Consider the following 13025-nt stretch of genomic DNA (forward strand, 5'->3'; position numbering starts at 1 on the left):
CTTTGGTATGGACTCGTTCCTGATGTGCCATTCTCTCTCAATGGAACAAACATCTCCAAATGCAACAGTTATGTGTATGTAGGTCGAGAACTCAACATGACGAATAACCCGACACCTGAGTTGTGCAGCAGGAAGAGAGCAATAAAAAATGCCTGCAAAAGTGTCGAAGAAATAGCTAAGAGGACAAAGAATCTCTGGGTCCGGGCACATCTGTTCGACTTCACCGTTCTTCCTGCATTAACATACGCCTCAGAGACCTGGGCCCTACGAAAACGGGATGAGAATGCTATTTGGGTCTCCCAAAGAGGAATCAGAAGAGCTATGCTTGGAGTATCACGCTTCACTCAAGTGAGTGAAAGAATCTGGAGTTCTGACCTCCTTCAATGATCAAGAATCAGGGACGCTGTCTCATTTGCCAAGGCATTGAAAATCAGATGGGCTGGACATGTAACGTGATTTGGAGATGACCACTGAACTAGAGCCGTTACCGACTGGATTTCATGGATTCCATGGGTCATCAAAAGATGGAGTGGCTGCCCACCTACGAGATGGTCAGACTTCTTCGTCAAGACCCTGAACGATCGGTTTGAGGCTCTTCGTGTTCCTGGAGCGTGCAGATGCCACTGGGCTACACTAGCACATGACAAGGACATACTGGAGCCTGCTCGAGCAACTCAATGAGTAACAGATATCAAGTGATCAAGTGATCAAGTGATTTTTCTTTTATTTTAGTACAACTTTCTAAAGATTTTCCTCTCTATTTATAACTTTTGATATTTTTCCTCAATCCATAAAGGCTTTGCTGTTTACCACTAACTCAATTTTGTAATCTTTTGATTTTTCAACCTATTTTGTTTTTTAGTGTTATATGTATAATTATGTAACAAAATATGTAATATAATTATGTAATAAAATGTATGTAATATGTAATATAAATATGTGATAAAATGTGCACTTATATAATGCATATATTTAGTTGTATATATATTTATTCATGATACATATATACAAATTTAATTATGTTTATATATGTATCTTTTTATCTTTCAGGTATTTTTACTTTAATTTCTTTGAGAAATTAAATAGGGCATTAATCTTAGAATTTACTATGTTTCCTTTCATAATTCTTAACTTGATGCACATTATTCTTTGATGCCTTTTAATGTATTTCTAGGTTTAAATTTTTTTTCATACTATGGTATAAAATTTTAACTATTCTAGAAATTCAACTCTTTGCTCAAGTCTTAATTTTCTATGTATGCATATACAAAAATGCCTTTAAAAATTGTATGTGGAAGGACTTGGACAAAATAGGGAAATAAAATGGTAAGTACCTACAATTGAAAGTATTTTCTTGAAACTTTGTTATCTTACATGTGTAACTATATATCTGTAATGCTGGGGTTGAACCACATGCAAAACACTCCTGGCAGTGCTCAGTATATGTTATTCTGGGATTAAATTCAGGTCATCCCTATTCAAGGCAAGGTCTTACTCATTGTACTTTGTCTCCGGTCCTAATATTTTTAATTTTTTAAACTTGGTTTACTTTCTATTTTTCCTTGTGTGCTGTTTTTTTTGATTCTCCCTAAAATTTGGAAATTTTCTCAGAAGTTTTGAGGTAAATTATCTACAAAACTTTGAAGATTGAGGCCTAGGGAATAGAGAAGCAGTAGACCAAAAGCCAGCATGTGCAAGGCCCTGATTTCTATCCCTGGCACCAAATGAGTTGTTGAGCATAACAGGAGTAGCTTGGTAAACCTGAGTATTGCCAGTGCCTATTCAATACTCTGTCTGCCTGCCAGACATGCCCTTGCATTGCTGGGAGTGGCCCTCGCATCCCAGCACTGTTGGATATGTCCACCATAAAAAGTAAAATGAAACATAAGAAAAAAAATAAAAACTCCTTTAAAAATAGAAAATACTTTTAATTTTAATTCTAAGGAAAATAAAATTAAGAGAAACTCATTGAATAACCCACATAACCTAAGTGACCATCTTCCTTTTCTGCATTACTCTAACAGGAGAAAATAGAAATAGAAAATATAAAAAATCCTCACAAGTGCATGATTTAACCTAGGTCCAAACAAAGCAACAAGAACTTATTGTGAGGATAGCATGAACATTTATATCACTGAGAATGATGATTTTTAAGACAATATATTTGATGACTTTTTTTTCTATATTTTCTTCCCTTAAAACCATCCAATTGAGTTGGTAATACAAAAGTCTGGGCATATTCTAATATAATAAAAAATGTAACACAAAGTCTACAAAGCCAGTAAATACCCTCTTTGTCTCTGAAGCATGTCAGGAAATTGAAGTAAATAGATTTAAAACTCTAACATTACAGAGGATGAGATTAAAAAACCATTAGTAGTCATAAGCCCATTAGAACTCTGGGCACCAAAAGACTGTTACTGAGAATTTCTTGACCAGATAAAAAAACATATTGATATCATCCTTCTTTCATCTTCCAATGAAAGATTTTATTGGATGTCTTGACATTTGAATTCTATTCCTTTCTCTAATGAGTACCTTTAAACAGGAGGAGAAGGGGATCACAAATGTTCTCTCTTTTATTTGCATTTAATACTTTTATTTTAGTATTTGATAGATTCACCATAAGATACAGTTACAAAGATTTTATGACTGAGTTTCAGTCACACAATGTTCAAACTCCCATCCCTCTGCCAGTATACATTTCCCACTACCAACATCCCCAGTATCCATCCCACCACCCCCATCCCACCCTACCCACTCATCTATTTCCTTCATATTCTTCATGCTCCTTCAAACAAATTCCTTCAGACTCTCTATATTGGGGGCATTATGGTTTGCAATACAAATACCGAGTAGACAAAGGACCAAACAAAGTATTCTCTTTTAAAAATCAAAACAACAGAAGTGGCCACTTGCTTCACTGATGTCATAAAGAGGCAAAAGGGAAATACATTGACTACTTTCAGTCTCCTTGTAAACTCTTGTGCTTTTCCCATGATATTATATTTTATGTACATGTTCTTTATAAGCAATAAATCATAATAGCGGATGCATAATCTTTTCTAGTTCCTTAAAACAGAATTGCGTACTCTAGCAGAGGACAAAGAGAGTTCTAATTCTTTTGTTGTTGTTTTGGTTTGATTTTAGGGTCATACTTGGCAATGCTCATGGGTTACTGCTAGTTCTGCATTCAAGAATTCCTCCTGTTAGTGTTCAGGGAACTACCTGGGATATTGGGCCCCAAATTCTAGTTGGCACATGCATAGCAAGTGCCCTACTCACTGTACTTCCTCTCCAGTCCTTCAAGATCTAATTATTAATTTCTTTCAGAGTTTTCATTCAAGAAAGAGATCTAAGTTTAAATGAAATGACCCTAAGTTTTTTATTTAAATAAAGGAATGATGGGAAGAAGGAACATGGGATTCAAAAATAAAAAATGTGCTGGACAGTAGGTATGATCATTTAAGCTACTGATGAATTGAAATAAGGAATTAAATTAAAATAGAGTATCTAAAAATAGCAGCTCATTCTGATCTGTGCCAGTTACCTTTTGGCACACTCGTAAAATTCTGAAGCTTTCTCTAAAATAGTATCACGTGTATTTTACTACATGAAATGAAATAAAACCTTTATAAATGAGTACTTTAGGTAGCATAGCATAATAGTTTGCCACTGTAATCCCCACAATTCCCCTGTCAAAAAAATTGACTGTAGTGTAATTAACACAAAAGGTGGGTTGTGCCATGAAGTGACTGGCAATTATTGCACTCAGACCAGTTATCTTCATTTTATTAACACTTCACTTATAGCGAAGCATTTTTTTCAGTTCTTTCTTGCCATTTCACTTAATTTTATTAATATCTCACTTGGCTACATTTTTAGTTATTTCCCCATCATTTAAAATTTTCTCTAGGTTCTAGATATTGCCATATTAAATGTAAAGACTTAAAACATTAACAAGTAATGAAATATCCTTGCAACTATAATGGTAGTTTGACTGTTATTACATTAAAATAACACAATCTGAAAACTGAAAGTCTATCTTCTCTTTTAGTAACAAAAAAAATAAATTCCTAAAGAAACCAAATTTGACCACAATAAAAAATTCTTTGATAAGTTCATGATGATAAATTGATAAAAGGTAATGAACCAGGATCAAAGACTTAGAAAATATAGCTTTTTAAAATTTCTATTGCTTTGTGACAATTATCTAGATTAGCTAGTTATTATTTGTTTATTTACTAAATTATTCAATAGTTGGATGAACTAACAGATTCTGTTTGAGTCAGTAAGCCATAACAATAAAAAACAAGCAGAAATTCTTTAAATCTTCAGGAAATAAAGTTGGAAATTATAGCTACTGCTATATAACCCTGAAAGCACTTTTAGAAGTTATCTAATATAAATGCCACTGTTGGATACTTTCTAAATATTAGAATGACCAGGATGATATTTTGTTTTTTAATAAACAACTAATGAGCTTGCTAGTTCCTTCTAATCTAACTCTAACTTACCATGAGACCCAGAAACTGTGGACCCAACAATTGTTAGTATAAGGCTCCGAGCTTCTTGGTTCTATCATACTCCACAGCCAATCTATTACAACGTGCTAACCACACATGGGGTGTTAATTGGAGCTTGGCACCCCCTGTAGCATGACAAATTAATTCTATTTCAGTTAGAAGTAAACAAAACTTAAAAGGGCATTTATTAACTACTATGAATTGCACTATTTTGAACTATTCCATTTATTAGCCCCAAATTTAAATGTAATTAAAATGTATATAAACCTATTTATCTCTTTTGTGATACTAATGATTGAAATATAAAGAATGGTGTAGTATATAAGTTGTCTCACATAGTCTGTCCATTATTTAATATAATATATTTTAGATGGGGGTGGGCCAAATCTTTTCTTCATTCATAAGATTGCCCGCATACATTTCAGATACCTTTATTTACATATATTTCACAGTAAAATATCAAAAATTAACCAGTGCTATTATTTACATACGAATTCATTTATATACTTCTTTACTTTCAAAACTAGTTCCATAATCACCAAACACTAAAGACAAAAGAATGAGGATAGAAAGTTAGTATGCCTCAAGAGGAAATAGAGTGAGATCAAGCAATATGAATTCTAATGAAAAGATGCTCTTTGTACTTTATAATTGTTTTTCTTATTTGTTTATTTATCAATTAAAATTCACTTGAAATATTTCTTTTTTAAACATGTATTATAATCTAACTAGAAGACAATATTGCACACTAGTTAATAAGGCAATTATGTCTCCACTCATATTTTCCAAGTATTGAAACTAATAATTATGCTATATGTACCTTGGGAAACTTCTATTTACAGTGTTATATAAAAAAGGAGAATTCAAAATACCTTATGGTTGTTGTGAAGATTAAATGTGAACACTACGTACATTGCTGGATATAAAATGTTTGTCTAACTTACATAACCTTTCATTCTTCTTTTTAATGCATCCCAAAAGAATAGAGATTGATTACTCATTCATGTAACATAGAGTTCAGCAAATACTATTCTACCCCATTGCATTCCAGATATTAAAATTTATTGTAGTAAAAATCTGCTTGAAAACCAACAGCCAAAAACTACTTAAAAACAATCTAACTTTTCTCTTTAAAAAAAGGTTTCTATGACTTTTCCCCGTCAATTACATTTTCTGCCTCTGAGCCTTCTCTGAGCTATTTTCCTAATCTGTGAGGCTAGGGATTCTGCCTGCCAACTTCCTGAGCAGATCTAGGGGAAAATTAACACATCCACAACTGAGCTCAAGCATTGCTGACATCTGGTTTACTCATTTTCACAGCATACTCGCACTGCACCCTATGGTCTTCTTCTTATGCACTGTTTTATCATGTGGCTCATTTCAAGAAAATGCATTTAACTTTTAGGTACTACTCTGCGGTATAAAGTATGGAAAATAGGAAATAAAACAACCTTGAAAGAGCATTCCACATATACCAAGTATAAAAATCAAGAATATCAAACATTGAACTTATGATATGCTCTATTTGGTAAGAGATCAGGGACAGTGTTGATACAAAAAAAATAAAATTCATATTTAAAGAGAATGATAAAAATGCTAACAACTAATTATCCATTTTCACGGACTGAAGTTTATTGCTATCTCTGAAAAAGACTAAGCATTTGCTTTTACACATTTTTTTTTTTACTAAATGGTGCTTTATCTTTTTAAAAATTTTTCAATTTAAAGTTTACAAAATTGAAATAAATATAAAAATCTGAGACTTTGGGTTAAATCAGTGTAAGAATCTGAGACTTTGGGTTTAATTTTGAAATTTAACTTTAGAAAATTTCTGTGATATTCTATAATCTACTCAGATTTTTATTTTCCATGTTGCATAATAATTAATATAGAAAAACTATTTAGAATGACAGTCTATACAATTTAGAACATATAATTAATCGGATATTATAAATGATAGTTATTATATTATGGGTAAAAATCTTAATGATGAAAATGAGTACTCTATAAATACACATAATAAAAATTGTATCATAAGTCTATCAAACTTGTGACAGAGGGAAGGTGAGCAAATTATACTTCATCACTAATAAAAATTGAAGAATATAGTTTGAATTGTTAAAGCAATAAACTATTATTGAACTTTAATAGAAATGTTTTATTCCCAATTTATATTGGTGCTCATTCTAATTATTGACAGTAATTTTTTAAATAATTTTAATTAATTTTTTAAATAATTGAATTTTTAAAAAATACTGAATCAAATAGAGAGAATCCATGTTTGTCAGCTCTTGTGTTTACATCAAGAGTAACAGTTGTGTCATTACATCTACAGTAATAGTTGTGTCAATTTACATGTACTGATTGGAAACTCAATGAATGAAAATATTGTAGCCAGGTTTGAAAGGACAGCCAGTGGTAAAGACTGGGGGAAAACACTAACAGAACCAAAATCGTAGAACAACAAAAGAGATTTTTTGCATTGTAGAATATTAACTAGGAAGTAGTGACCGAATGTAGGTACATAAACCCATGACTGTATTTTTTCACTACAGAACTTGGACATAGTCAGAGATCAAGATTTTCAGCAGGTGCTTTCCTGGTTGTCTTTCATAACTCACGTAACTCTGGTGAATATCATTTCAGTTCTCAATATGAGGGAAAATGTTTGAGAAGCTTTCCATTGACCCACAGCAAATACTAGTGCTAGCGGGGACCAGAGATAATCTCAGTAATTACCAAGCCTACTTGCTTCTGTCAAAATTAGTCCTTACCAGTCTGCATATGACTGCTAACTTTCCTCAAGGTAGAAAATAACTTTTGGGCATACCAACATATACAGAGTTAACAATGGGTTCCCGTTGCCTGTGGTATTTGCCCTGATGGCACACAGTCAACCAGGCTCTGCACAATTGACTCCAAAGTTTAAAAACTCACCGTCAGAAATTAAGACCGCAGCCTCTTTTACTCACTCCATTTCATAATCTCCAGCTGGCACCCAGGAACATGGAATCTAATGCAGTGGTTTTCAACCACTGTTCCACAGACTGGTTCTCAGATGCAATATATTGTTTAATTGATCGTAATTTTCAACTGCAAATTTAGGACAGTGCTTGTCCACAGACACAATGAGTCTAAAAATTATTTTGTAGGAATTGCTATTTGAACACTTACAACCAAGGAACAATAAGTCACTGAACTTCGCAAAATCCACTGCAAAACAGCAAAAAGAGTAGACACAGTCAAAATACGGGAAAAAATGTCCTCAGCAACAAGGAATGGATTAAAAATAATCTGGTGTTTTATACAATTTAGTACCAATCAGCCATAATAAAGGTCTTTCCATTTGTTACATGAATGGAAGTGAAGGACGCCATGCTAATTGTAATATGTCATAAAGAGAAAGATGTATCATGAATGTGTGGGGTATAGAGAAATAAATCATGGGAGATAAAGCCAGTGGAAACAAACACATCGACATGCAAATCTGTGGTTACTGGAGGAGATAAAGAATAGGAGTGATAAAGGTGAAAGTATTCCAATGGACTGTGGTGATGGAACATTGTTACTTTAAATAGTAGAGTGTGCTAACATATACTTTAAAGACATCTGAAATTATATCCTTTGATACAATGCTATGTAAATTAATTTAATCTCAAAGATAAATAAATACAAACACATGCATATATTTGTAAACACATACATATGACTATATTCTTCAGTCATCTTATCTGTTATCTTTGCCAAAATATCAATTTATATTTTATATTTTAAGTTATATAATGTATATATAATCTATATGTAACCCTTTTAATGCATATAGATTATCATAAGACTATAATAATAAAAAGCATTCATGAGAAATTATTTTAAGTTGTTTTGTATTTTGTGAAAAATGGGATGATCATTTAAATACCCTTGTTATATTTTAAGCATTTACACATTCTCATAAAAGTATAACAGATATATAATATAAATGTATTATATATAAAAACACATATTGTTATGAGAATACATATTCATATTCAGCTAGAAATGTATATGTAGAAATATGGGTAATCTATGATAATATTAAATTCAATGAGATTATGTGTGTAATTAAGAAAGTCTTTAAAATATAAATCAAATGTAACTAAAATCACATTTTACCTGTAATTATAGTATACTGTTAATAAAAAACTTTACTATGTATTAGCAAATGTTTATAATATATAAAAATCAGACAACAGAAACTTATCAAAGAGCTTATATGTCATATTTAATTTAACATTGGATAGATTTTATAACACTTTTTTTAATTTGATGATAAAGGAAGAAGTCCAAGAAAGTCATAAATATTAAACTGACTCAAGAAGTAGAAATCTTAAATAACCTGTAACAAATAGAGAAAATTATTTAGTGTTCAAGAGTTTTCCCCAAAGGAAGACTAAGTTGCTTTTTGATAAACTCTAATAGATATTTAAATAATAAATATAGATAAAAATGAGCTAAAATTTATGATGGTAAAGATTGCACAACTCTGGGGATATACAAAAATACCATTGAATTGTATACTTTTAAAGGATGGATTTTATTCTGATTTGTATCTTAATAAAGCATTATAAAATATGTATAAGATGTCTAAATTAAAATAATTAACTCATTAAACCACCTATCACCTCATTTGTATACATAGTAATGTTCATATGTTTGTAGAATGTGAGCAAACAAATATACATCCTTGTATGTGAAAGTAGGTACATTTTCAAATGAATTTTGAAGACCTGAAATCATTAATTTTTTAATTGGGGGAATTGGGGTCATACTCATCCGTGACACAGGACTGCTCCTGGCTCTGTGCTTAAGAGTTCTCTGGGTAGTTCTTGGGGGACCGTTTGTGGTCAGACATATACAAGGTGAGTGCCTGAACCCCTATACTAATATCTCTGACCCCTGAAATAACTCGTTATCTTTAAATGAGCCTTAAATTTCCAAAATCAGAATTATTCATCATAATAGATTACCATATTATAGGATTAGTGCCTACAAAATAAACATTTTGACCTTTGCAAGTGACTTCTGATCTTTGGAAATGTAAACTCCAAATACAGAATTTTTCTCAATAGGATAGAAAAAACAACTATAGTGAATGACAATAAGAAGTAAGAGTAAATAAAATTCCATGGTAGTTTAGGATTTCCTCAAGGAGAAATTGTATTTCTCATAATTATTCATATTAATTATGAATAAAACATGAACATTTTGGTCCCCTGGTTTCTAAACAAATGGTTACTTAATTGACAATGTGTCCTAAAGCATCGCAATGATCATTTCACTTCCATTATGTTTTTCAGCATTTGCTTCAAGCATATGCATCTTGATACATATTTAAGCATTTTGTGATATGTATATACTACATAATGAAATAGCATAAAATATTCAGATAAAATATAGTACATACAAATATCATTACAAAAAATTATGACAAGTTTGTCTATTAGGAAATTATACAATATGAAAGAGAGAAGTGAGTTTGTTTTCAATATCAATCTTTATAGAATTTGTTTTATTTCCCCCAGCTGGAAAAATAAAAACTGATGTACAGGTAATTGGTAATTGTTATGATAACTGGAAATTGTTATGATAAATATCACATTGTGAGAAATTGTTTTTCAAAATTCATTAGTGATATTAAATTAATGTATTTTTTAGGAATTTAGACTTTATAGACCACAACCATGAATATGATCCTTGAACATTCTTTTTTCTTTCTATACCAATATCAAGCAACAAGGGCCACCCATCTAATTATTGCAACCTTAAATGTATTCAAATAAATGAACACTATAATCATTGCTCAGATCCTTCAATACTGTTTTCATTTCTAGTTTATTTAAAAAAATAAAAATTCCAGAGTAAGAAAGTTGAAGCAAAGAAAAAAAAATGAGCAAAGGGAAAATTAAATGGTGAATTCACTTTTGTTTCTTGACACATGGCCAAAAATAAATCATTATTATTATTTTTGCTGTATTAAAATTTTGTATTAAAAAACTTACTTTTGAGTTTGGAGTAACAGCTGAAAATGTTTGATCCTTAGAACTTAAGGATCCCAAAAGCCTATTAGGAGCACGAAATTGTCAACAGCCCCTGTACACAGAGGGTTGTGAGACTCTCCCCACAAAAAATAAACAAAAAATTATTTTTAAGAGTAGTAAATTGGGCAGAAAATGGTGAAACAACCTCCATTATTACAGTGTCTAACTCAATTCAACTGAAAACAATTTTATTAACTGGTGTTTCAGAAAGATTTAACTCTAATGATTAAGGTTTAAAGAGCTGAAGCAATTTGTCTAACTGAACTCTTAAAGATCACTTTCTACTAAGGGCAATGTTTTCTGCTGCAGAGGGCAATGTCAACAAACTGGCAGGCAAGAGAAGATCCAAATAAAGAGGAAGAGGATAATGTGAAATAAGAAAGAAATTCACAAAGCAGTTTCCCATAATTTTTAACACTGTACTAAAATAACAGAAGGGGGAGCTCTGGGAAGTTAAAAACACTATTTGAATCAGCATTTAAATGAACTTGATTCAAGCAAATGTGAAAAAAAGAAAGGAGCTGAGGTCCTTCTGAATTCTTCAGAAAACTACCTTTACTAAGAATATAGAACATTTTACCATCCGTATAAATATTGATAGTACATTGAAAAGAAAAAATAACCTGTAGGGCAAAGTAAAATTTTATTTTTGTGATGCAAAATAGTTTTAGGAAAAGAAATTAAGAAAAATGTGACAGAAGAGAAAGCGAATGAGAAAACATACTCAAGAGAAAACAAAGTGCTTCTCCAGAAGGGGAGGAAATCTGGAATAGTTTTTGGGTGGTTATGTCAGATTCCTGCAAATCGTTTTGGCCTGGAGTTATCTGCATAAATGAAAATTAGTCTGGGGTTTGTCACAAGGTAAATCTCAGACTCCTGATGGTCCTTTCTTACTTTTATCCTGACCTTTAGAATGTAGCTTCTCTTTCTGAGGGGTCTGCCTAGTCTGGGTGGTACTTAATTTTTACCTTTGGTGTTGCCTCAGCTTCTCTATTTCCAATGAGCTAGGGATTTGCATCCAAAAGGGATGTGTTCTTCATGCCTTTGGGCTACTTCAGGGGTTAGGCAACATCTTAACTTTTGTCACTTTCCAAAAGTTCATTACCATGCTCCCTCATTAACTTGCAACATTTCCCTCCTAGATATTTCATACTCTTTCACATGTAGTATATAATTTTAAAACAAGTTAGGCAAGGCTGAAGCAATAGTACAGTAGGGAGGGCTCTTGCCTTGTGTTTGGTTGACCTAGGTTTAATCCTCTGCATTCTATATTCCCCAGGGTACCATGGGGAATGGAGCGATAGCACAGCGGGTAGGGCGTTCGCCTTACAAGCGGCCAACATGGCCGACCCGAGTTCGATTCCTCCGCCCCTCTCGGAGAGCCCGGCAAGCTACCGAGAGTATTCTATATGCCAGACACAGTAACAACAAAGTCTCCAATGGAGACGTTACTGGGCCCGCTCGAGCAAATCGACGATCAACGGGAGGGCCTTTACCTTTACCTTTACCATGGGGAATGTCCCTGAGGGCAGATACAAAGAAAGCCTTCAGTTCAGCTAGTTGCTGCCCCCAAACAAAATCAATCAAAACAAACAAACAAAACCCCAAGTTAGAAATTAAGAACATACAGAAATAAAAGAACATAAATAATATTGTTGCTGGCTGTTCAAGAAAGGTGAACTAGAGAAAAAAAAAGTGCTTCTACTTCTCTGCACCATGCCCCTCAGCACGGAATTTATCTCCCACATCAAAATCCTCAGGGACTAATCCATGTTTGAGCAAGAAATTACTCTTTTCGAGAAAGGAAATTCAGTCCAAACTTCAGCACAGGTGTTCTGAGCCAAACTTTACAGCTAAGAATTTCAGGGCAGCTGAAATAGTAGGCAAGATAGTTTTTATTGAATTAAAGCTCCAAAAGGAACAAAGCCTAGGGAAAGGAATACCATAGAAGACCATCCATTTAAGACCTTAAGATGATAAAGACCAGTCATTACTGCCAACTCTACTCCCTGGCAACAACCACCCTAGCAAGAGACTGTCCTAGGTAGAAAGTCCCAACTAGGGCAGCTTGGGGAAAAAAAAAACTATAAAAGTCAACTTAGAACAGTTTGCACATGTAATGCCCAGATTCAGGTGTTGTTGTTGACAACAAGCATTGCCTGCACCTATGTTGCCCTCATCCCCCCTCTTGAAATATCTATTTTATACTACGATGCTGAGATGTGTACAGGGGTGCTCTCTCTACTCCAGAGAAATTGCTTTTTCTCTCCCCTTCCTCAAAATTTAGGGAAAAAAACCCACATTTTTACTTTTAAAAAAAGTCCATGAAGTGAGAGAAAGAGAAGTAACTGTTCAAGAGAGAACATGGGTTTCTCCAGCATGGAATAGAGTCTGGGAAGACATTTAGAAGGACCTTATATATTAT

The sequence above is a fragment of the Sorex fumeus genome, unplaced genomic scaffold, assembly GCF_029834395.1.
Source record: "Sorex fumeus unplaced genomic scaffold, SorFum_2.1 ptg000034l, whole genome shotgun sequence".
NCBI classification, from domain to species: Eukaryota; Metazoa; Chordata; class Mammalia; order Eulipotyphla; family Soricidae; genus Sorex; species Sorex fumeus.